This window comes from Molossus molossus, unplaced genomic scaffold (assembly GCF_014108415.1).
Source record: "Molossus molossus isolate mMolMol1 unplaced genomic scaffold, mMolMol1.p scaffold_m16_p_22, whole genome shotgun sequence".
In the NCBI taxonomy this organism is placed as follows: domain Eukaryota; kingdom Metazoa; phylum Chordata; class Mammalia; order Chiroptera; family Molossidae; genus Molossus; species Molossus molossus.
In genome coordinates this window covers 3793947-3815762 of record NW_023425358.1, presented here as the reverse complement: position 1 = coordinate 3815762, position 21816 = coordinate 3793947, and the positions used below count along the sequence as shown (strand labels likewise).

The 21816-nt window shown below is 52.5% G+C and overlaps 1 protein-coding gene across 2 annotated transcripts in view; it reads right to left on the bottom strand.

Moving 5' to 3' along the window:
* The window catches only part of GRAMD1B (GRAM domain containing 1B), a 162336-nt gene that overhangs the window by 102865 nt on the left and 37655 nt on the right, over window positions 1-21816 (bottom strand). Inside the window, exons 1-2 of one of the 2 annotated variants that reach the window (XM_036276191.1) lie at window positions 2313-2377; window positions 1691-1734 (exon numbers count right to left, since the gene is read on the bottom strand). The exons of the other annotated variant lie outside the window; for it this stretch is intronic. The gene's annotated coding sequence lies outside the window, so the exon portion shown is untranslated. Of the gene's footprint in view, window positions 1-1690; window positions 1735-2312; window positions 2378-21816 lie in introns of those variants that run through there. 2 annotated transcript variants of the gene reach the window in all.

Here is a 21816-nt window from a genome sequence, read left to right as displayed (position 1 = left end):
GACCATCTGCGGCCTGGACTGAGGGTGGCAAGGGCCGAGAAAAATGAAGCTGTCTGTTCCTACCCCATATGTGATACAAGCACACACACGTCCACACTGACGTCAGAGCAGCTCCCCAGTCCCCCCCTTACCCAGAGCTAACCACCGCCCGCCCTGGAGCGCCAGCTGGTTGACCCCAAAGCACCTGCACCTTCAGCGCTGGGGAGCAGCAGGTGGTAAGAGGTGAGGAGGCCTCGTGAGGGCCCCTGGACATCACAAATAGCAGCACTGCAGCTGGACGGCACCTGGAGCAACTGTTTCGGGTCCGAACACAGCTGCAGATGTCTGCTCCTGTGGCTGCCTCTGTGCCCTGCCAAGGGACACAGCACCTGGCACTGGACATCCTCGGAGTGGGTATTCATACGTTTGCTGAAGGAGAGGAAAGAGAGGGGACGGGGGGCCAAGGCAGGGGTGAGAGAGTGAGTCGGGGTATCTAGGCATCCAGGGAGGCCTGTTCTCTTGTTTTTTCTCTCCCTGGGTCCTTTCTGCAAATTTGACAGATCTAAGCTATTTAAAACAACAGATGCATGTAATTTTCACCAGTGTGCAGAACAGGAGGTAAAAGCCCAGAGAGGTTAAGTAACTTGGATCAGATAACACAGCATGTGGGAGTAGGACAAAGGAGCCAAGAATCCAGTTCTGTGATTCCCAGAGACGTGTCCTAACCACTGTAACATATTACTCCTCTCAGCATAGCTGCTCCTTCGGCCTCCTACCTCATCTCCTCCTCCAGACAGAATACCCAACCTGCTCCAGAAGTCTGCGCCTCATCCGGTCTTCTGTCTCTGAGAGAAAGGAGACCCAGCCACCTGGCCCCGAAGGGAGGCACCAAACAGGGCTGAGCTATTCCGAAGGACCGTGCGGCGCTCCCTGCACGCGGCTGTGGTTGGGGCTTACACACATGGCACCCTTCCATCCCCCTCCCACTCCCAGTGGCTCAAGTTCCTTGTTTGGAAAAAGCATAGAAAAACAAATTGCAAATTGCAAGCAGGATTCAGGAGAGATTAGAAATCTGGCTCAGGAACGCCCTCTAGCGCGCCTGTGGGGCCCACACAACACAGCACCCTAGTACCATTCCCCAGAGGTGCCCAGACCTCTGCGGGGCATCGTGAGCAGTGGGAGGGAACAAGAGCAGCACCTGCCACCCAGAGACCAACTCCTGCAAACCCAAGGCCGCACCTGCTGCTGGACGAAAGGCCGTCCAGCCACACGGACCCCACCCGTCCGTATACAGCGGAGGGCAGAGAGTCACACACAAGGTGCGAAGAAAGTGTGGAGAAGGCAGGACTAGATTCAGAACACACCCCAGTGCGGGGCAGGGGCAGAGGGGAGAGTAATCAGAGGGGAGGGTGACTAAAGAGACAGGATACAGAGAATGAGAAACAAGGCCAAGCTAAAGAGCAGGACAGACACGTGTGTCTGCCAGACAACGGACGGCCCCACACACACCCACTCAGACACCGGCTCGCGAAGTTCCGCGCTGGGTGGGACCAGCCCTTCCTCCCTCTCGCTCCACTCCCCTGTGCTCTGACCCAGCCCTGGAGGCTCAGGAGTGGGGGCCGAGGGAGACGGGGGAGAAAAGTGAACCAAAGGCAGAAGTGCCCAGCGAAGCCACTTACGCACAGTGCGGCCGGCAGCATTTCCATCCTACCTTTGCTGTCGCCATGTCGGCCGGCTCCATGACCGCGGCTTGGCCTACGGGGCAGTGGCACCATCCAGAGAGAAAAGGCAGAGTCACAAACATCCACCAGAAAGAGCAGACCACCCCTCTGGAAGGCCAGGCAGAATAAGAGCCTTATTTCTACTCTGTCCCCCTGGGACCTCCTCTGTTTGGGGGAGAGAAAAGAGCCTTGGGGGGTCCCCAGAAAGTTGGGGGGCTTGCCAGTGTTCCCACAGATGCCCATATCAGGCTGAGTCCGGGGGCACCTCCCCTTGCCTGTACTTCTTCCCAGGAGTCAAGAGTGGGGCTCCACAGGGCGCCCCCTGCTGGGAGAGAGGCACAGAGGTGGAGGCCCCACCCTCCCATCACCCAGCTGGCGGATCCCCACGGGTCAGGAAGAGGGGAGCATGTGGGAGAGGCCAACTGAGCAAGTGCGGAGGGCGGCGGGAAGGGGCGGCTGAGGGCGGGTGAGGGCAGGTGTGCGCGCCCCCGGGAGAAGGTGCAGCACGCAGGTGGGGGCGGAGCTGCTCTGGAAGAGGTGCTGCGCCCAAAGCCGCAGCCCAGCCGCACAGTGGAGGGCGGAGGAGGAGAATCGCCCCGTGAAGCCACTCACCTTGCAGTAACATTCAGACTGACTGAGGCCTACACAGGAGCCGCGGGCGCGCGCACAACCCCCGCTCTGCTCCGAGACTCAGGCCTCCTTCTAAAGACACATGAGAGCAGAGAGCAGCCGGCGGCTCTGCAGAGGCCCCTGGCTCTCTCCGCGCTGCCTGATTGGAGGAGCAGGATGACTTCATCCGGCCCCATTCATCACTCTAGGTTTCCTGCCCAGCAGGGACAGGCCGCTCTGCTCGCATGACTACAGCCTCCTCTCTGGCCCGGTTCACTCAGCAGCCCGGATAGGCTGTGTGGCCCAAGCAGCCAGGGCACAGGGATCAGCGTGCCCAGGCCCTCGAGGGAAGAGGGGACCGGGCTGCTCACATTTCTTTCTAAAACACAGGAGCATCTGCCCCTCTGAGCACCTGCTGAGCTATACCGGCTCAATGCAGGAAAGCAACGCCCCTCCTGACACCAGCAGAGACAGGTGAGCCACATCTCTCCTGCCCAAACGGCCACCATGGTCCAGTGTCTGGAGATGTTTCTCCCAGTCAGAGAGAATCAGCTATGGAAAGGCAGGCCGACATCCTCAGGCATCCCGAGGTACATACCTCCTTCCTAGACTTTGCCCTGTCCACTCTGGCTCTACCAGTTCCTCTCAGGCTCCCGTGAGGACAGAATTCCCCTGGAGGTGGTGAGCTCCGGGAGAGGCGAGGCCCCTCCCCCCTCCCCTCCCCCACTCCCATCCCAGCCCCAGAGCAGAGAACACCCCGCAAACGGTTGATTAAAATGTGAAATAAAAAAGCAGGCACCATAGTGTGCTCACTCACCCAGTCCCACCTGCATCTCCCTCGTTCCGCTCCCTGCTTCTGCTCAAGCCTGGCTCCACAAGGAAGCCACAGTCAGGGAGACCAGCCCAGCCCAGGAAAGAGTTTTCCATAAGAATGACAAAGCCAATACTTACACCAGTTTATTTTACCAGCGGCAGTGTGTCTGGCTGAACGACAGGAATAACAGTAGCAACAACTCCCATTTGTAGAGTGCTCCGTAATTTACAGTGCCTTTTTAAATTTATTACCTCATTTGAAAAACACAGGAACCTTGTGAGGCTGGTGTTGTCTCCCCCCATTTCAAAGATAATCACACTGAGGTTGAGTGACCAGCCCAAGGTCACGTAGCAGAGCAGAGCTGGGACTCAAGCCCAAGCTCACTGACTTCACACCCTGCCCACGAAATGCCGTTCCACCAAGGATCCCACCACTGCACTGCCATCTGTCCCCAGCTCCTGCACCCCATTATTATAGAGACTATAAAGTCTCAATTAACATTAACATTTAACAAATCTGTGTCCATTGGAAACTGCTTTTAAAAACAATCATCCAGGATTCACTCATGCTCACTGTATCCAGGCAGGGAAGTAGAACAAGACCCTGACCAAACTGGCCAATTGTCAGGATTACAGTCAAAGGGAAAACAAGAATGGGCACCCCAGTTCTTGAAGGCACACTGTTTTCCAGACAGCATGAACACAGACGGCACCACCTCTCTCCTAGGGCACCTGCCACTATTAGCCAAGGGGCACCAGGTTCCGTAAACCCACATGAAGAAGGACAGGGCTGAGGGCAACGGAGTATCATTTGGGCCAATGGATTGGTTTTCTTTACTCGCTGCCTGGTTCCTAGAAAGCCCTAGACGGTGGTCACAGATGCCATCCACTTGACAAGGGGAAGAGGCTTTGCTAGTCCTACAATAGAGGTATCCCATCAGCACCCCACCCCGCGTGCACCCCCCCCCCCCAGAGGTGTGGGCCACACCAGTTCCGCACATCCTGTCCGCCCCGAGCCTGCACGTGCCCCTCCAGCTATTGCGTGGCCTGCAGTCCTCCCCGTTCTGGGCTGACAGTCACATGTACCAGCAGATGGAGAGCAGAAGGCTGGTACCCACGAATGAGGATGTTCTGTTTCACCAGAACCATACAGAAATCGGACTCATGTTACTGAGACTCCGTCCAGTGTCCAGAATGACCAAACACACTCACCACTCAGAGTTTAAAGGCCTCCAACTGCCACACAGCCCTGAATGGACACCGCGAGCAGCCAGCAGCCGCCAGGTCTATTTTACAAACCAATTCATATGTCCTGAACTCAAAGCGGCAGGGAGAGTGCTGTTAGCTACAAAACAGACCACCTAGAAGATGGGGCGGGGGTCACGCTAGGCTTTAGTGAGGGAAGGGGGAAGGAGTGTGTCCCAGAGTCCAAAGTAAGGTCCAGCAAGACCGAAAAGAGAATGATACCCAACGCGGACAAGAAGAGAGACTGATGCAGAGTCTCTCACTCAGCAGCATGGTTGGCACCTCTGCGACTCACCTGACCACCCACAGGGCCGCTTATAGGACAAGGGACTCCTCCACTCCACTGTCTGCATCTCGAACCACAAACCAGTCCCTCTCTCTTCTGCAGGTTCAGCTCACTCCATGGTGCCTACTATTTAATGAAAGGATAGGTAACCAGAGAGACCACTTTATAATACCATTTTCTCTACAGGGCAGTTATCTGTACCAATTACTTCACCCCAGGTAGTATATTCTAATTCCTCAACATCACTATACTTATGCACCAGGAAGGGGCGGGACAGGGAACCAGATGCCTGAAGAGAGACAGAATGAGTTTGTCAGGGGATGGTTAGGGTGTGGTGGGAAGTAAAGGCACCCAGTTCCCTGAAGACAGCTGAGGCTGGACACCGCACCTGCATCTTTGGGAAAAGCCTCCGCTGTGGCAGCCGCTTTATGGGGGGAGGGGCTGCAGGCAAGCCGAGTGCAGCTGTCTGGGCCTTGGTGCAGGTCTCCCAGTGCAGGGCACCTTGGCACAGCTTGTAGAATGCCCAGCCCATCACCCCACCTGTCCTGAGGCTGCAAGTGCGGACCGGATGCCTTTGCCAAAAGGTGAAATTCCTTTTCTCTGGGGTCTGAGGGCTGACTGTTAACTAAAAAGATGGCAATGGTCCAACTGCTGTGGCTCAGTGATTGAGCGTTGACCCATGCATCAAGAGGTCGCCGGTTCGATTCCCAGTCAGGGCACATGCCCAGGTTGTGGGCCAAATCCCCAGGGGGGGCATGCAGGAGGCAGCCAATTGATGTTCTCTCTCATCGATGTTTCTCTCTCTCTCCCTCTCCCTTCCTCTCTTTCTAAAATCAATAAAGAAAAAAAACTAAAGGACTTCCAGTCAAGATGGTGGCGTAAGTAAATGTGGTACCGTGTCCTCCCACAACCACATCAAAGTTACAACTAAACTACAGAACAACCATCATTCAGAACCCCCTAACATCAAGCTGAATGGAAGTCCTACAACTACAGAATTAAAGCAGCAGCCACATCGAGACTGGTAGGAGGGCGGAGGGGACGGGCTGACCCCACACCCACGTGTGTGGGATAAAAATCAGGAGGACACCTGGGCTGGCAAGGTCCTCCATGAGGACTGAGGGGTCCCCATCCCACACCAGGTGCCCCGCTCAGGGTTCCAGGGAAGAGAATCCCCATCACTTCTGGCTGGAAAAACCAGTGGGAACTGAGGCTCAGGGAGGCTGTGGCTGCTGGAGCCCCAGGCAGCTCCTCTTAAAGGGCCCACACACGAATTTAGGACTTACTCAAACTTGCTCCCTCTAAGCTCAGAGGGGAAGCAGCTCAGAGGGGAAGCAGCTCAAGGAGCACCAGAGACACACAGGAAAGAACTGAGCTGTTTGGCACTGGAGCGAGGGCTGGAGAGGGGGCTTTCTCCGGGACAAACGTGCTGTCAGAAGCCTTTGTTCCTTTGGTGAGCCCTTCCCAGGGGCGGCAGATGCTGCCATATCTGGGACTCCAGCAACTTGGCTCACACTGGTAGCCCCACCCTGGTGATTCCCTGAGGCCCCGCCCCACCCAACTTTCAGGCCCACCCAAGCTGTTGCCACTTGCTTTACCATAGGATTGGCCTGTCTTGGATCCTGCTTCAGGTTTTCCTAAATTCTTTCAAACAAGCAGCATCTGGTCTCAGCTAGCCCCGTACTTCTCATTAAGTAATACGTAGAAACAAACACAGGAGGCAGCCAAAATGAGGAGACAAAGAAACAGGTTCCAAATGAAAGAACAGAACAAAACTCCAGGAAAAGAACTAAGCGAAATGAAGATAAAAAACTTAACAGACGCTGAGTTCGAAACACTGCTTATAAGGATGCTCGATGAACTTAGTGAGAACCTTAATGAACTTAGTGAGGGCCTCAAGAGCATAAAAAATGACCAGTCAGAAATGAAGGATGCACAGTCAGAAATGAAGGAGGCACAAACTGAAATAAAGAATAATTTACACAGATTCAATAGTAGAATAGGAAAAGCCAAGAAGCAAACCATTGATTTGGAATATAAGGAAGCAAAAAACACCCAATCAGAACAGCACAAAGAAAAAAGGATCCAAAACAATGAGGATAGTGTAAGGAGCCACTGGGACAACTTCAAGCATGCCAACATTCGCATCTTGGGGGTGCCAGAAGGAGAAGAGAGAGAACAAAAAATCGAAAACCTATTTGTAAAATTATGGCAGAAAAGTTCCCTAACTTGGTGAAGGAAACAGACATACAAGTCCAGGAAACACAGAGAGTCCAAAACAAGATGAACCCCAAGAGGCCCACACCAAGACACATCATCAAAATGCAAAAGGTTCAAGACAAAGAGAGAATCTTAAAAGCAGCAAGAGAAAAGCAGTTAGTTACCTACAAGGGAGCCCCCATAAGACTGTCAGCTGATTTCTCAAAAGAAACTTTGCAGGCCAGGAGTGAGTGGCAAGAAATATTCAGAGTGATGAAAAGCAAGAACCTACAACAAAGATTACTCTATCCTGCAAAGCTGTCATTTAGAATCGATGGACATATAAAGACTTTCCCACACAAGAAAAAGCTAAAGGAGTTCATCACCACCAAACCATTATTATATGAAATGCTGAAGGGTCTTCTTTTTTGTTGTTGTTTTTGCTTTGTTTTTTTGTTTTTGTTTGTTTAGATAGAGAGGGAGGAAGAGAGAGAGAGAGAAACATCGACATGAAAGGGACACGTCGAGTGGCTGCCACCCGCACGACCCAACCAGGGCCGGGGACAAACTGCAACCGAGGTACGTGCCCTTAGCGGGAACCGAACCCGGGTCTCTCTGGATCGCAGGCCGACGCTCTAACCGCTGAGCCAAACCAGCCAGGGCCTGAAGGGTCCTCTTGAAGAAAAGGATAAAAAATATGAACAAACAAAATGGCAATGAATACATATCTATTGACAACTGAATCTACAAACAAAATGAACAGGCAGAACAGAAACATTCTCATAGATACAGAGAACATTTTGTTGGTTGCCAGATGGGAGGGGGGTTGGGGGAATGGGTGAAAAAGGTGAAGGGATTAAGAAGTAAAAATTGCCCTGGCTGGTTTGGCTCAGCGGTTAGAGCATCGGCCTGTGGTCCAGAGAGACCCGGGTTCGGGCACGTACCTTGGTTGCAGTTTGTCCCCGGCCCTCGTTGGGTCGTGTGGGAGGCAGCCACTCCATGTGTCCCTTTCACGTCGATGTTTCTCTCTCTCTCTCTCCTTCCCACTCTATCTGAACAAAAAATGGAAAAATGTCCTCGAGTGAGGATTAAAAAAAAAAAGAAGTACAAAAAGTACAAATTGGTTGCTAGACTGACAAACCTCAAAGGGAAGGGGGTTGGGGGGTGGGAAAAAATAAACCAAAGAACTTATGTGCATAACCAATGGACACAGACAACAGTGTGGGGAAAGGCGGGAGGGGGCGGGACTGGGGAGGAAGGGGTCTATGGGGGGAAAATGAGGAACATCTGTAATACATTCAACAATAAAGATAAGTTTTAAAAAAAAAGAAAAAACAAAAAGACATCAGTGAAACAGGGAGACTCACGGACTACAGGCGATGAGCAATGTGACAGGCTCTGAGAGGTCAGCTGATGTCTCCTCTCCTCACACAGCAAGCGGCAGCTCCTCTTGAGAGGAGAGCAGAAAAGGAGGAAGGGAAAAGAGGGAGCGTGAAGGAGAGAATGGGCGGTGTGTGTGCGTGTGTTCCCATGACTGTATGTGTCTGACTGAGGGTTTGGAAGGTGACTCTCATCTCTTCTGCTATTAACATCAACTGTTTGGAGACAGGTGAGCATGAAGAACATGCCTCTCAAGCCCTTGTGCTTGGGCTTGCGCCGACTCACCGCTCACCAGCTGTGTGGCCGCAGGCAAGTTACCTGGCCTCTCTGTGCCCCATTTCGCCCTCTCTGAGACAGGGATGATACTACTCCTGGCCTCGGAAGCTGCTGTGAAGACTGAGAACATATGTAAAGGGCAGAGAATTGTGTCTGGCATAATTATAATAAAACCACCTAAGTGTTAGGCAGCTCGTTTTTTAATTCGGTGGCTCACCCCTTGCGTTCCCCCAGCCACACTGTACCCACCCCTGCAGGAAATCCCTGCCCACGCATGAAAGGGTTGGTGATGGTGGAAGTAGACTGGACAGAAAACTAACCCACCTGCTTTTTTTAAAAACCATAAAAGTTTGTCTAGAAAGCCACAGAAGCAGGAGAAAAGGGCCAGGAGAAAAGGGGCCCCGGGAGCCGAGGAGAAAGAGAAAGACAAGAGCCAGGGCTGGGGTGGGCGGGGAGGGGAGGAGAGGGCGAGGCCCATGGAGAGAGCAGCCAAACCCACCTGCTTTTTCAGGTGAATAAAGACACTAAAACAGTGAAGCAAGAGAGTCATCAGAGTAAGAAAACAAGCAGAAAATTAATACAGTACAGGACTAAAGAGAAGATTCTTCCAGATAACACTGGTGGTGGACAGTAGGGTGACATGTTGGGGACAGTAAAGACGTCCAAAGGGAAAATGAAGAAGAGAAAGAAACACAAAGAAAATCGGGGAAAGGGATCATGCTGGAGGCAGAGGAGGAAGGAGACTGAGCTGGCACAGCTCGAGGGGGAGACGCTGGACGGCTCCCTGAAGCGCCCGAGGGGGCTGTGGCTGGCCTGCCCAGCACCAGACGGCGGAAACCACGGTGACACAGTTAACCGGGCCAAGTTCAAGTCTGACGGTCTTGCAAAGCGGAGCTGCTCTCTGCAGAAGTCCGTGTTGTGGAGGGCGGGGGCAGGACGGGGAGGTTTCTGAAGCAGTCAGGTCTAGGAGGTGGATGTAAGAGCCAAGTCTAAGGAGAAAAGGAAATACCCTTGGGGGCCAGTCCCCCACAGTTCTGCACCCGATGTGAGAGGGAGATGTCAGGAGGAGAGAGGGAGGGCTATTCAAGTCCTAGCTGGCTGTATGAAGGAACGGGCCAGGGCGCCGGCCCCCACACAGCAAGCCCAGGGAAACGCACTCCTCATGCACCAGCCCAGGATCTTCGCTGGTGTCAACGTAGTTTTACCAAAAAAAAAAAAAAAAGGCAAAGGGAAGACCCCCCTCCCTGGGCTGGTAGCCGTTCTGAGGCCTCTCAAGCTACAAGAATGTCCGTGGTGCCACCTCTGTGTCGGCCTCTGGCACTGGGCAGGGCAGCGCAGGACGGTGGCTGTAGCCTAGTCAGACTGCCCTTCGGCTTTCTTCCGAGCGGCGCTGGCTCCTATGTGGTCCCCCGCCCCCAGCGCACACCCAGGAACGGGAGGCAGAAGCAGGTGGGGCAGGAAGAAAAGGGCAGAGGAAACTGCTGTGTAAATACCCCAGAGGGGCTCATTGACCCCGGAGGGATCTTAGCAGAGGGTCTAAACACAACACACAAACCCATCGGCACAGCAGCTCCGACCAGTATCCCCTCCTCCCACCCGCGGTCCTCTCACCCCGTGGCCTCTCCCCTGAGAGATGGGAGCTGTCCTGGAGGCAGACAGCCCTGCGCCCCGCAGGGCAAGGAGCCAGGCCACCACTCCTCTGGCCTTCTGCCTGCTGCCTCAGGACAGATCTCGCTCCAGAGGGGGCCCAGGGCCTCCAGCCCTGACAGCCACGGCCAGCGGGGGGCGCTGTGTGCCAGCGTGGAAGGAGAGGGAAGAACATTTGCAGGCCCTGTAAATGCCCAGAGGGGCTTCAGTGATACCTGCAGTGAATTAAGAGGAACAGTTTGTTCTGCAGTTGAAGAATCATAAAAATGGGGGGCGGGGGGGGGGCACATCAGAAAGAATGTCAAAGAGATGTACTGGAACTTTCCTACATATACTTGTTAGTCAAAATCCTAAGGCACTTCCCAAAATCAACAAAGCATACTCTAAAAGACTAAAAGAGTTATTGGGTCCTCAGGCATATCTGACTGGACCCTCCGGAATCACTGGGGTCTCCTGCCTGCCAGCTTGCTGCTGTTCTGCCTGGCTCTGAGGCTTTCCAAGAGATAGCCTTCATTGACAGACTCGCTCCCAGACCTGCATGTGCAGAGCTGGATCCTGGGCAGCTGGTGCAGAAGCTCCACCAGGTAGGAGGAAGAACAGAGGTTCTGTACTGGACGCCAAGGGCCCCCGTGGCCACGTGCGTGCCTCCTCGAGAAGTCAAAGTGCTGGAGAGAACCTCAGCTCTGCCCCGTACAGGGGTGACGGTGGACCACCCACGCCTCTGTCTCTGTATCCAGAAAATGGGGCAGAACAGCAACCTCTCTTACAGGGCTGCTGTTACGATGAAATAAGGCGGAACAGTGGTGAGCACATCAAAGCTTGGAAAAGACTAACAAGAACAAGCAACCGCCTCAGCGCTGATGTGGTGCTCACAGACAGAGAGCACACTCGGTCTCGGGTGTGCCCTTCTCACTGCAGACCTGCCGCGGCTTCCGGCGATGATGGGCTTGTCACCCACAGAGACCCCAGTTCGCATCCTTAGCAAAGTCCCCATTGTAGGAGTTGCTCACAGACAGGCAGATGGCCACTTGAGGTAGGTGCTGAAATGCATGAGTTAGGAAGAAGAGGGTATTTCACTCCTTTATTCCTTTGCAAGGGCTCCTCAGCCTGTGGTCCAGATCTCTGTTCTGCACCCTGGTTTGTGGGAACAATGATGTGGTCTCTCTCAGGCAGATGGGAACCCACCCCTGTGTAAGAGGCGCGGAAAAGGAAGCAGAGAACAGTCGGTGTCGCTGAGCAGGTGGAGCCGCTCACGCTGCGGACCCCAAACCACGTCCGCAGTGCAGCTTGACTGATAAACTGTTTCAGAAGTCCACTCCTGACTTCTCCTTACTAACTCACTCAGCCTCACAGACAGGACAACACGGGAGCTTTTGTTTGCACACTGGAAGGAGAGGGGTGCGCGCTCTCCACCCCTCGGCCCCTCTCCCACTCCCAGAACCACTGTGAACCGGGTTACAAGGGGTTGTAACCTTCAGACAGGGGAGAAAGGGGAAGAGAAGGAGGCAGCCCAGCAGTTAACTGCTTGTCACTCACAGGCTGAAGATACGAAGAAAAGCACTGAGCAACCAATGTCGATGCAATGATGAGACGAAATGATTCGTTTCATTACACATCCCCCCCACCCGCTCCCTCCTCGCTGCAGAGGGGCACCTCTGGGCGCTGCAGAGGACAGTCAGGGAAAACAGGAGCCATGTGCTGGTACCTGTGTCCCAGACTAGGGGTAAAACAGCACCCAGGGTCTGCCACAGGCTCCCTCCCTAACACTGGTGTCACCGGCCAGGAACAGGACCTTTGGCCCTCCCTGTCCCATCCTGATTGAATTGTGTGCTTGACACTAGCGAGAGCAGAGGTAACAGGAGGCTTTGGGCCACCGGGCAAGTTTCTCCAAGTGTGGCCGGAGATGACCTAAGTCGGTATCACACATGTCACCTGTGCAAGCCCTAGGCCGACCCGAGGACTCGGGCTGCAGAGGGCCCAGGAGCTGGGCCAGCGCGTGGGTTCCGACACCACCGCCTCCGCACACAGTCTCCCAACAGGCTGCTCGTCGCCAGGGCCCACGAGAACAGGAAGAACACGCTAGAACTTGTACTTCTTTTTCATCTCATCCTTTACAGTTTCTGCCTAATTATATAATAAACAGTATTTAGAACAGTTGTGCACATACATGATTGACACAAGTACACTTCTACATTACATCCGTGCGCACACTCACAACCGGCTCCTGGCAGAGGCTTGCACCCCGTGACTCCTGCGCGTGACTCACCGCCCAGATGGAAGCGGCGAGCGTCTCTGCACAGAGCGGCCCTGCGCTGAGACTGGTCATCAGTGACAAGCCGGGAACAGGACCCACGGGCTGGGCCTCCAACGGCCTCTCAGCACCGAAGCAAGGCGGCGGCAAACCATGCAGCCCCCAGTGGGCAAGCCCGCGGGCGGAGTCTGCTGAGCCTCTGGGAGGTCACCCACCCACAGGCCTCCCTCACCCTGGCTGCAGGAAGACAGGATGGCTCCCAGCAGGCAGTGGAGAAGCTGGGAAATAAAATCTACCCACCACCCCGCCAGTTGTCCAAATCTCAGCTACGGCACCAGCACGGACAGGGTTGTGTGCTGCCTGTAATTAACGCCGCTTCGCGGGGAGAGAAGGCGCAATGCCGCAGCAGGAGAAACACAGAGCAGGTGCGGCCACAGGCAGGACTGGCAGAGAGGAGCTGCCAGCTGGGGGCTGGGGCTGGGGCAGAGGCCCACGTGCTCCTCGGCCCCGCCTGCAAAGCCAGAGCTCAGCCTGCAGGAAGAGGTGTCCTCTCTCCTGAGAGCACCCTGTGCTGCCTTCCAGGAGGCCAAGCGACCCCCCAAGCCAGCGACTTTCCACCTCCTGCAGCTCGTGGCACACAAACTAATCACTCAGATTCTGCAGCACCCCAAGAAATCTATTTTTGGACAATCAAACAAAAAAAAAATAGGTATAATTTTGATTCATTCACACCACACGGCTATTGCTGTGTTGGCTGCTGTTTTATTCGACAATCCAAGGGAAAAGAGGTCAGCGTCCTGACTGGAGTCGGGCATCGCATGTTTTCAAAACTTTGCAGCACACGGGCTGAAAATCGCCGCCCTAAGCAAATGAGTATGTGAGTCAGAGCAAAGAGGACGCACGAGGGGGCGGTCACAACAAACCGTCTCCGTGCCCCTGGCAATGTCAGAGATGGACAGAGGTGTCAGGGCTCATTAGTGGCCCTCAGTTTGGGGCAGAGACAGAATCCCATGATCATGGAATCTTAGAGTGACAGCAAAAGTCGTAGATCATTATTTATGTGTTCATTTACTCATAATAAATATTTACTGAGCACCTACCATGTGTCAGGCTCTGCACTAAGTGTTGGGTACACAGTAGCGACTAAAGCAAAGACAGCACCTGCTCTTTTGAAGTTTAGGGACTAGTGGGGGACACAGGCAACAACCAAGGCAGCAAATAGATACATGATTATAACATGATTAAATTATAACATGATTAAATTATATATATAGTATATAAATTATAACATGATTAGTAATGAGATGGAGAATAAGTTGGGAAGGCGAGGACTGGAGTTTAGGTGATTGGCTTCCCCTGGCAATTAGAGACTCATCAAATGTCACCTCTCGTGGACTCATCCATGGCTTATCCAAACCAACTTCTCCAACCTACAATCCTCTAGTGGCGTCCACTCACCTCCACGTCCCTTGCAGGCTCAGCCCACGTGCCCTGGCTGCCGACAGCAGTGACAAAGCTGCCCTTTACTGAGAGTCAGGCACAGTGCAGAGCGCTCTCCTGTCTCAGCTGACCCCGCCCTCTCCACAGCGCAGATACGCTGACCTCCGCTTTTAGGCAAGGAAACAGATTCAGAGAGGATGAAATGATTGCGTGAGTGCACCACAGCCAGGAAATGGTCGAGCCAGCACTGAAGCCAAGGTCACGGCGTCCTGAGGCACTCCTGATGCCACTGACCACCGCGGAGAGAATCGCCTCTGCCACCAGCACTGACCACTAACTGTGGGGTCAGAGAACCTCTGGCTCCGTCACTTGTCACTGTCTGTCAGCTGCCTACTGTCTGAGAGGTCATCTTGTCAGAGTAAATTCTCTGCTCCCCACCCACCAAACTTCTGCCATAACACCGTGGGGACAAAACTCTTGTAAGTAGGTGGCTAAACACTTGTGGACATCTATGCCTGTATGCACACACACATGTGGGGTGTGTGTGTGTGTGAAAGACGAGAGAAAGGGACAGAGAATCAAGGTCAAGGCACCTTCCACCTCTAGCCCCTACCTGCCTTTGAAATACATTGAGACACTCACTGTCTTTCTTCTTCTCGCCCCTCACTCCACTTGTCCCGTCTTTCCGTTTTATTACTACTGTTTCACTCTTCATTGAGTAAATCAATAATAACACAATCTGCCCACAAGTTTGCATGCCCCCCTCTCTCCAGTGCCCACAGCTGATTCTGATCCTAGGAGCTGGGACCTCTTTCTCCTCCAGGCAACCCCCCCCCCCCCAAGCAAGGAGCCACTGCACAGCTACAGGGCCCACATTAGGAGGACGCACACCCTGCGTGGTACGTGCTCGGGTCCCTCGGGACCTGCTGAGCCAGCCCTGAGCTCAGCGCAGTCCCTAGCGAGTGGGTACGAGAGGTGCACAGAGCTAATAGCCGGAGCCTCCCTAATAGGTCCCTGTCACTGGAAAGGAAGTATCTGCACCCCCAAAGACACCAGGGCACCCTAAACCAGGTAGAACACACCATGTTCTTTACCAACTAAAATGACTTACCATGAAAGAGGAAAATAATGATCCCGCCAGCTATGGAGAAGCCAGAGGGCCAATAACCTCCCTGGAAGACACAAACGGAGGCCGTCAGGCATCCCACCCACATGAAGGCCATGTGGTCTGTCCTGGCCCTTCAGCCTCTTGCAGCAAATCACTGCCTGTCTCCTCTCAGGCAAGAAACTACAGTATCCCCAGACACGGGAGCCAACCTTCAAAGCACTCTGTCAAGAGTCCCAGGTAATCCCAACCAGCCAAGGGCCAATGCCTCACGCTCTGATCTCCAGGGACCCGTGCCACCTACTTGGCTCGCAGAAAGAACAGCTTCCTCCTCAGGGAAGAGACGCGGTAGAGACAGGCCTGCCTGACAGGCCTGCTGCAAGAGCCGGTGTCGGAGTGCAGGCCGTGAACCATGCTGGCTAGGGCAGGGCCCGCCACATGGCAGCTGGGGCCTGCGTGGACCGGCTGCAGCTCCTTCAGCTGCCCACCATGGCTCCTGCCCACGAGCTCTCTCCCGGGATGTACGGCACAAAACACAGGCCCGTGGAGGGCCAGGGAGGTGCGGGGGAGCCTGGGGCTCTGTGTCACCAGGATGCCCTCTGCCTTCGGCCCCAGCCACAGCCACAAACAGAGCCCTCCTCCATTTTTCAACATCTGGCAGCACTCCGGGCACTGGGTGAGCTTCCTCTCCTCTGTCCTCAGACAGGGAGGACAGAGCTGCACCTGCAGCGGTGTCAGCTGCTGGAGCAGGAAGGAGGGGCCACGGGCACTGCTCCCACACTCTGCCACGGCTCCTTCCTCCTGGGGAGGGAGCTGCCTGGGGAGATCACCTGAGTGTCCCTGGGCCCACGGGGAATTCGCTGGCCAAGCGGATAGATGTAGCTAGAGTGCTCTGGAAATATGCTATTTGGGGACCATTTCTGGGCTCGAAGAAGCAGAACTGAAAACATCTTTCCATTTCACAGGGAGATGCTGGCTGGACCGTGCTGGAAGTGGTGAGCCTACATTCTGCCCTTGCTTCAACTCCAGATGTCTGCCCGTTGGCCTCCAGGTCCATTACCTAGGTTTCTCCATTTGTTCGCTCATGAGCTCCACAGACAGCTGATGAGCACTTGCTCTGGGCCAAACAAAGAAGATACAGTTTCCACCCTCCAGGGTCTCATGGGCTACTGGGGAAACAGACAAGTAGACCAAAGCATGCACACCACGGACAAGTGCTGGGTGGGATTAACACAGCCCCCGCCGCCCCGTAAACTGGCAGGTGCAGCTCCCCCCTCTGCCCCAACCAGAAGAGATGAGGGTGAGCTCCAGTAAGACATGTTAAGCTAGAGAAAAGGCGATACAAGAAATCCCCTAATTAAATACATCCAAACCTCATATGTTTCCCATTCCACCTCCATGATCTAAGGCTATGATCTTACTACTGCAGAGAAAATAGATCCTACTGCCATGAATCTCCTCACCCTCCAACCACAGCACCTATGAACTCACCTGCGTCCACACCCACTTTTATCTTTTCTTGCCTCCTGCGAAAACCTTGCTTTCTCCTCTTTCAACAGGTGGCGCTACCCAGATGAGCAAGTTGGAATCTCAGGACTACCTCTGAAGACCTCCCTTCTCACTCACACCCTAGGTCCAATCCATCACCAATTTCTGAATATTTTATCCCCTAAATGTATCTTGAATTCACCTACTTTTCTTTTTTCATGACCACCACCTCAAGTCCAAGCAACCGATATCCTTTGCCTGGACTAGTGTAATAGCCTCCTGACTGCCCAAGCTGATCTCTGTAGCCAACAGGGCTGCCTCTATTCTTTCCACACGTTGCAACCTTTCAGAATGCAAATCTGGTCCTGTTGTGGTGGACAGTTAGACAGACATGAGCAGAGCCAGGAAGATGGGCCAGATACAGAAAGTCACCAGGGCAGAAAGCCCCAGGTGCCTAGCAATGGACCAAACTAGGAAAACAAGGACCTCACTCAGGGTGACCTTTCCTTCCCTAGCATATCACCAGTCATGCAGTTTACACCCCTGACCTTTAATATCACTGGTCATGTGGCTCAGACCCTCTCCTGACCTTTGTTCCCCTGGCATATTACTCGTCATGCAATTTAGACATCTCAGAGGAAGAACAAGGAGCAGGAGAACAGCCTCATATGACTCCCATACAAGCCCTTGCATGACCACTCCCTTAAGCATTGGACCCTTAGGACAATGAAGTTCTGATCTACATCTAATAATCTTAGGAACAAGCCTTGGGTCTGTTGATTACCCAGATAGAGTTTTGGTCAAACTAGAGATGACATTTAGGCTTCAGTTGTGTTTCAGCTCCAGAAGCAGAAAAGCAGCAAAACCAGAAAAAGTGATGCCATGGCTGACCTTAGGAACAGATGCAATGACCAATGACCCCCACCCCTAGTGCCAACCAATTGGTGGAAACCATGTGTAATGACACACCTGAAAAGCTGATACATATTCTATTGAGATCCTCCTCTGAGACCTCCCCTAAAATTCCCTGCCTTTAGAAAACAGATAAAACCCCACAAAATAAAGGTAGTCAGAGAGTGCTCTCTGGAGCACACCCATGTCTTCTTTCCCCCTTTGCAGTCATGTATCACTGCTCTCTTTCTCCTAAGGGTACCAGCAAGACTTGCAACCAGGGTTAGCAGTGGCAGCTCATCCAGGCTAACACCTTGTATCTGTCTCCAATGCCCCCTTTTCTCTGAATTTCCAGTGAGCTACCTGCAGCTCTGCCTTGGCTCACTTCTGTCACTGCGACTTTTACTCCTCAGTGAGTCCACGCAGCCCAGCATGGCTCATTTCTTTCCTATAATGTTTCTAGGAGCCAAAGCAGAGCACCACCTAGGCCCTCCTATTGCTTCTTCTATCCTAAGCTCTTCCTTTGTTTCACTGTCCCAGCTTTAATAAATGTAAAGCTTTCAAAATCACCGGGACTCATATTGTGAAATATTTCCTGCACGAAGTAAAAAACCCACACACTACTGGCCAATCCAAGGCTGACCTGCTCCAGGCCCTGTTCCTTTCTGGTGACATTGTCACCTTCCCTTTTCAAGACCTGGCTGGTTTGGCTCAGCAGTTAGGATGTCGGCCCACAGTCCAAAGGGTCACAGGTTCTATTCCCAGTCAAGGGCACATACCTGGGTTGCAGGTTTGATTCCCGGCCTCGGTCAGGGTTGTGTGGGAGGCAACCAATCAGTGTCTCTCTCACATCGCTGCTTTTTTGTTTTCTCTGTCTCCCTCCCTCCTTTCCATTCTATCTAAAAATCAATGGAAAAATATCCTTGAGGGAGGATTAAAACACACACACACACACACACACAGAGAGAGAGAGAGAGAGAGAGAGAGAGAGACTTACAGTGGCTTCTTGACGCTCTTAGCTTAAAGACTCAAGTCCTTGTCATGGCCAAACAACCTCCTGCCCATCTTATCTCATTTCACTGCATGTCAGTGCTTCCTTCTCACTCAGACTCATCCTTTGGATTTAGCTTAACCATTACAACCTCACTCCCGCACCCCTTCTGTCCTGGTCCAACTTCTCTGATACACTCTTTTATGGCACCATGCTCCCTTTCTTTACTGCACATATCCAAGTTTCTATTTTCTCTGTCATTACACTCGTTGTGTTAACACTGTCACCTCAGCAGGCTGAAAGCTCAGTGAGCACACAGTGCGTAATCGAGTTTGCTGAGTGAGTACATGAATGTCCTCTATGAGAGCATCATCCTTGACCTACAGATTTCTACTTCAGAGATTTAAAACGTGCTTGTGTGTCTCCATATGAAAATAAAAATTCTCCCCAAATCACCTCATCCTTCTCCTCTAGGTATCATCTCTATTTCTCTTCTTCCCAGGCAAGCTCCTGGAATGAATTAAATTCTCCTTGTTCAATCTTTTCTTCCTCCTCTCATTAACTCTTCTAAAACTGCTCCACAGTTACCAGTAACCTAACTGCAACGGAAGATGCTTTTCAGTTCTCATCGTACCTATCTCTACCCTGTTTTGACTCTTCTTTCTTAACTTCTATGATATTTTGTTCTCCTAGTTTTCTTGGCTTCAAACTATTGTAAATTCTTCCTTCCTGCGCCTCTGCTTGAACTTCGGTAATCCTAAAACTCTTACCTTAACCACAGTCTCGTGTCCAAATGAGTAGTTTTAGTCCTGTCTCCTGGGCTTTGACAGGTATAGCCAACTGTAGAGAACCAAAGCTTAGCCACCCTGAGGTTGGCTGTTGAGATATTTATTTTAAGCTAGTTCTTAAGAAAAAAGTTTGGCCAGTGTGGCTCAGTGGTTGAGCATCGACCCATGCACCAAGAGGTCGCCAGTTCAATTCCCAGTCAGGACACATGCCCAGTGAGGGGCATCAGGAGGTCGCCAATAGATGTTCTCTCTCATCAATGTTTCTATCTCTCTCTCCCTCTCTAAAATCAATAAAAGGAAAAAAAAATTATTTTAAAGAAATAAAAGATCCATAAAGAAACTTTGACCCTCCTTCCCCTTTTTCTGCCCAAGAGATCCAGATAAAAATACCCCCTTCAGAAAGGAAATATTAGGATGTTCCCCTGGGCCTCATTTGAATTAAGTATAGTAAGTGGGAGAGCTTTGAGCAGGGGCCTGTTTGCTGGACACCCCTTGTCCCATGTTTCTGAGCTGCCAGCAGGACTTTGCCAGCCCTGTGTGTTCAGCTCTACCTCAGCTACCTATACATCACCCATTCTCACTTCTGAGATCTGACACCCTGCCCCAACCTCCTCCTCCATCCGGAATGTCCTATCTGACACCCTGCCCCCCTCCTCCGTCCAGAATGTCCTACCTGACACCCTGCTCCCCCTCCTCCGTCCAGAATGTCCTACCTGACACCCTGCTCCCCCTCCTCTGTTCAGAATGTCCTAACTGACACCCTGCTCCCCCTCCTCTGTCCAGAATGTCCTACCTGACACCCTGCTCCCCCTCCTCCGTCCAGAATGTCCTACCTGACACCCTGCTCCCCCTCCTCCGTCCAGAATGTCCTATCTGACACCCTGCTCCCCCCTCCTCCCTCTGGCATGTCCTATCTGTCCAGTGCTGCCTCACTGCCTTCAGATTTCTGTGTGTATGTGGAGTACCCATGTGCATGGACTAAAATTTGATTTTCTCCTGTTAATTTGTCTCAGTTAATTAATTAGCTCAGCTAGAACTTAGAAGATGGGAGAAAAAATGTCCTGATTTTAGCCCTAGCCAGTTTGGGTCAGCAGTTAGAGTGTCGGCCCCTGGACCAAAGAGTCGCTGTTCCATTCCAGTCAATTCCAGTCAGGGCCACGTACCTCAATTGCGGTTGGTGCCTGGCCCTGGTCGGGGTCGTGCGGGAGGCAACCAATCCATGTGTCTCGCTTACATCGATGTTTCTTTCCCTCCTTCTCTCTCCCCCACCTCCCCACTCTATCTGAAGATAAATGGAAAAATATCCTTTGGTGAGGATTGAAGAAAAGAGCATTGATTTGTTTTAGCCCCCATACTAGTGTTATCTCCCCTCTTACATGTTCTCCGGGTAATGTAGACTCCACGTGTCAAATTTAAACTCTCCACCCTCCTGCTCTTCAAATTCCTCCCACTTCATCCAATAGTTTAATAATTAAATATAACAACAGTAATAATGGGAAGCATACGCCAGGTACTAGTCCTATTGTAATCATCATCCACATGCTCGATTCTCAAGAACCGCATGGGGTGTGAACTATATTTATACCCATTTCACACATGAGGAGAGGGAGGCACAAACGTGAAGGGACCTGCCCCAGACCACACAGCACGCAGCGGAAGCACACGCACACCCCGACGGGCCGAATGTCTGGACTATGCTGCCCAAACTGGAAACCGGAGGTTCACGCTAAACACCGTGCCTCAGCCCAGATGCAAGTCTATTATTTAACAAATCTATGTAACACATTTCTTCGACTGGTTCCGCCTTTTCTGTCCTGACCACCCGAATTCAGAAATGTGTCCATCTGGTCTCAGCTCCGATGTCACCACATCCAGACTTCCCTTCCCACCCCACTGACAGTCGTCTCAAACAGCTCTGGTCCGTGGCATCCGTCTTCATTTTCTCTATAGCACGTGTTGTTACTTGATGTTTTCTTGTTTGTTCATTACCTCCTCACTAGAAAGCAAGCTCCACGAAAGGAGAGCCAAGGGTTACCCTGTTCACAGCTGAGCCCCCAGTGCCTGCCAAGGACATGCTCAGTAAGTACGTGTCCAGTGTGGGAAGGCATGGGCAAACCATGCAGTCCCATCCTTATCTATCTGCTCAGTGTGTGCCCCTGGCATCCATCTCCACACAGGACTAAAGCAGATTTTCTCCCGAGAATACCTGGGAATGACGTGGGCACCCCTTCCTCAGAACCCCTCACTCAGCCCTCATCTATGAATGAGGCTCGCCGTCACGGCAGGATGCGACGTGACCCTGCACCTGACTTCTAGCCACTTCCCAGAGACACCCCTCCGGGGACATGATCGGCAGCAAGACTGAGGGGTCTGTAGCTCCTGAGCACGCCTCCCGTCCCCCGCACTCGGTCCCGCAGGAGACTCCTGCTCACCTGCAGCCGGAAGCCCAGACACCCCGCGGAGTCTTTCTGGGCACCACGCTCCCACCTGCCCCCCTCCCCATCCTCGCCCTGGGAGAGTAGCTGTTTCTCCTGGGCAAATTTCCTTTTCATGATTATGATTACATTGTTTGTTAATTTTTCATTAATCACATTGTATACACCATTCTAACAAATAAGCAAAGAGTATATAAAAATAATTTAATAAAACTACAGTTTCTCCTGACATAATTAAATATATCAATCACTTCCTTATTTTTCTGCCCTCT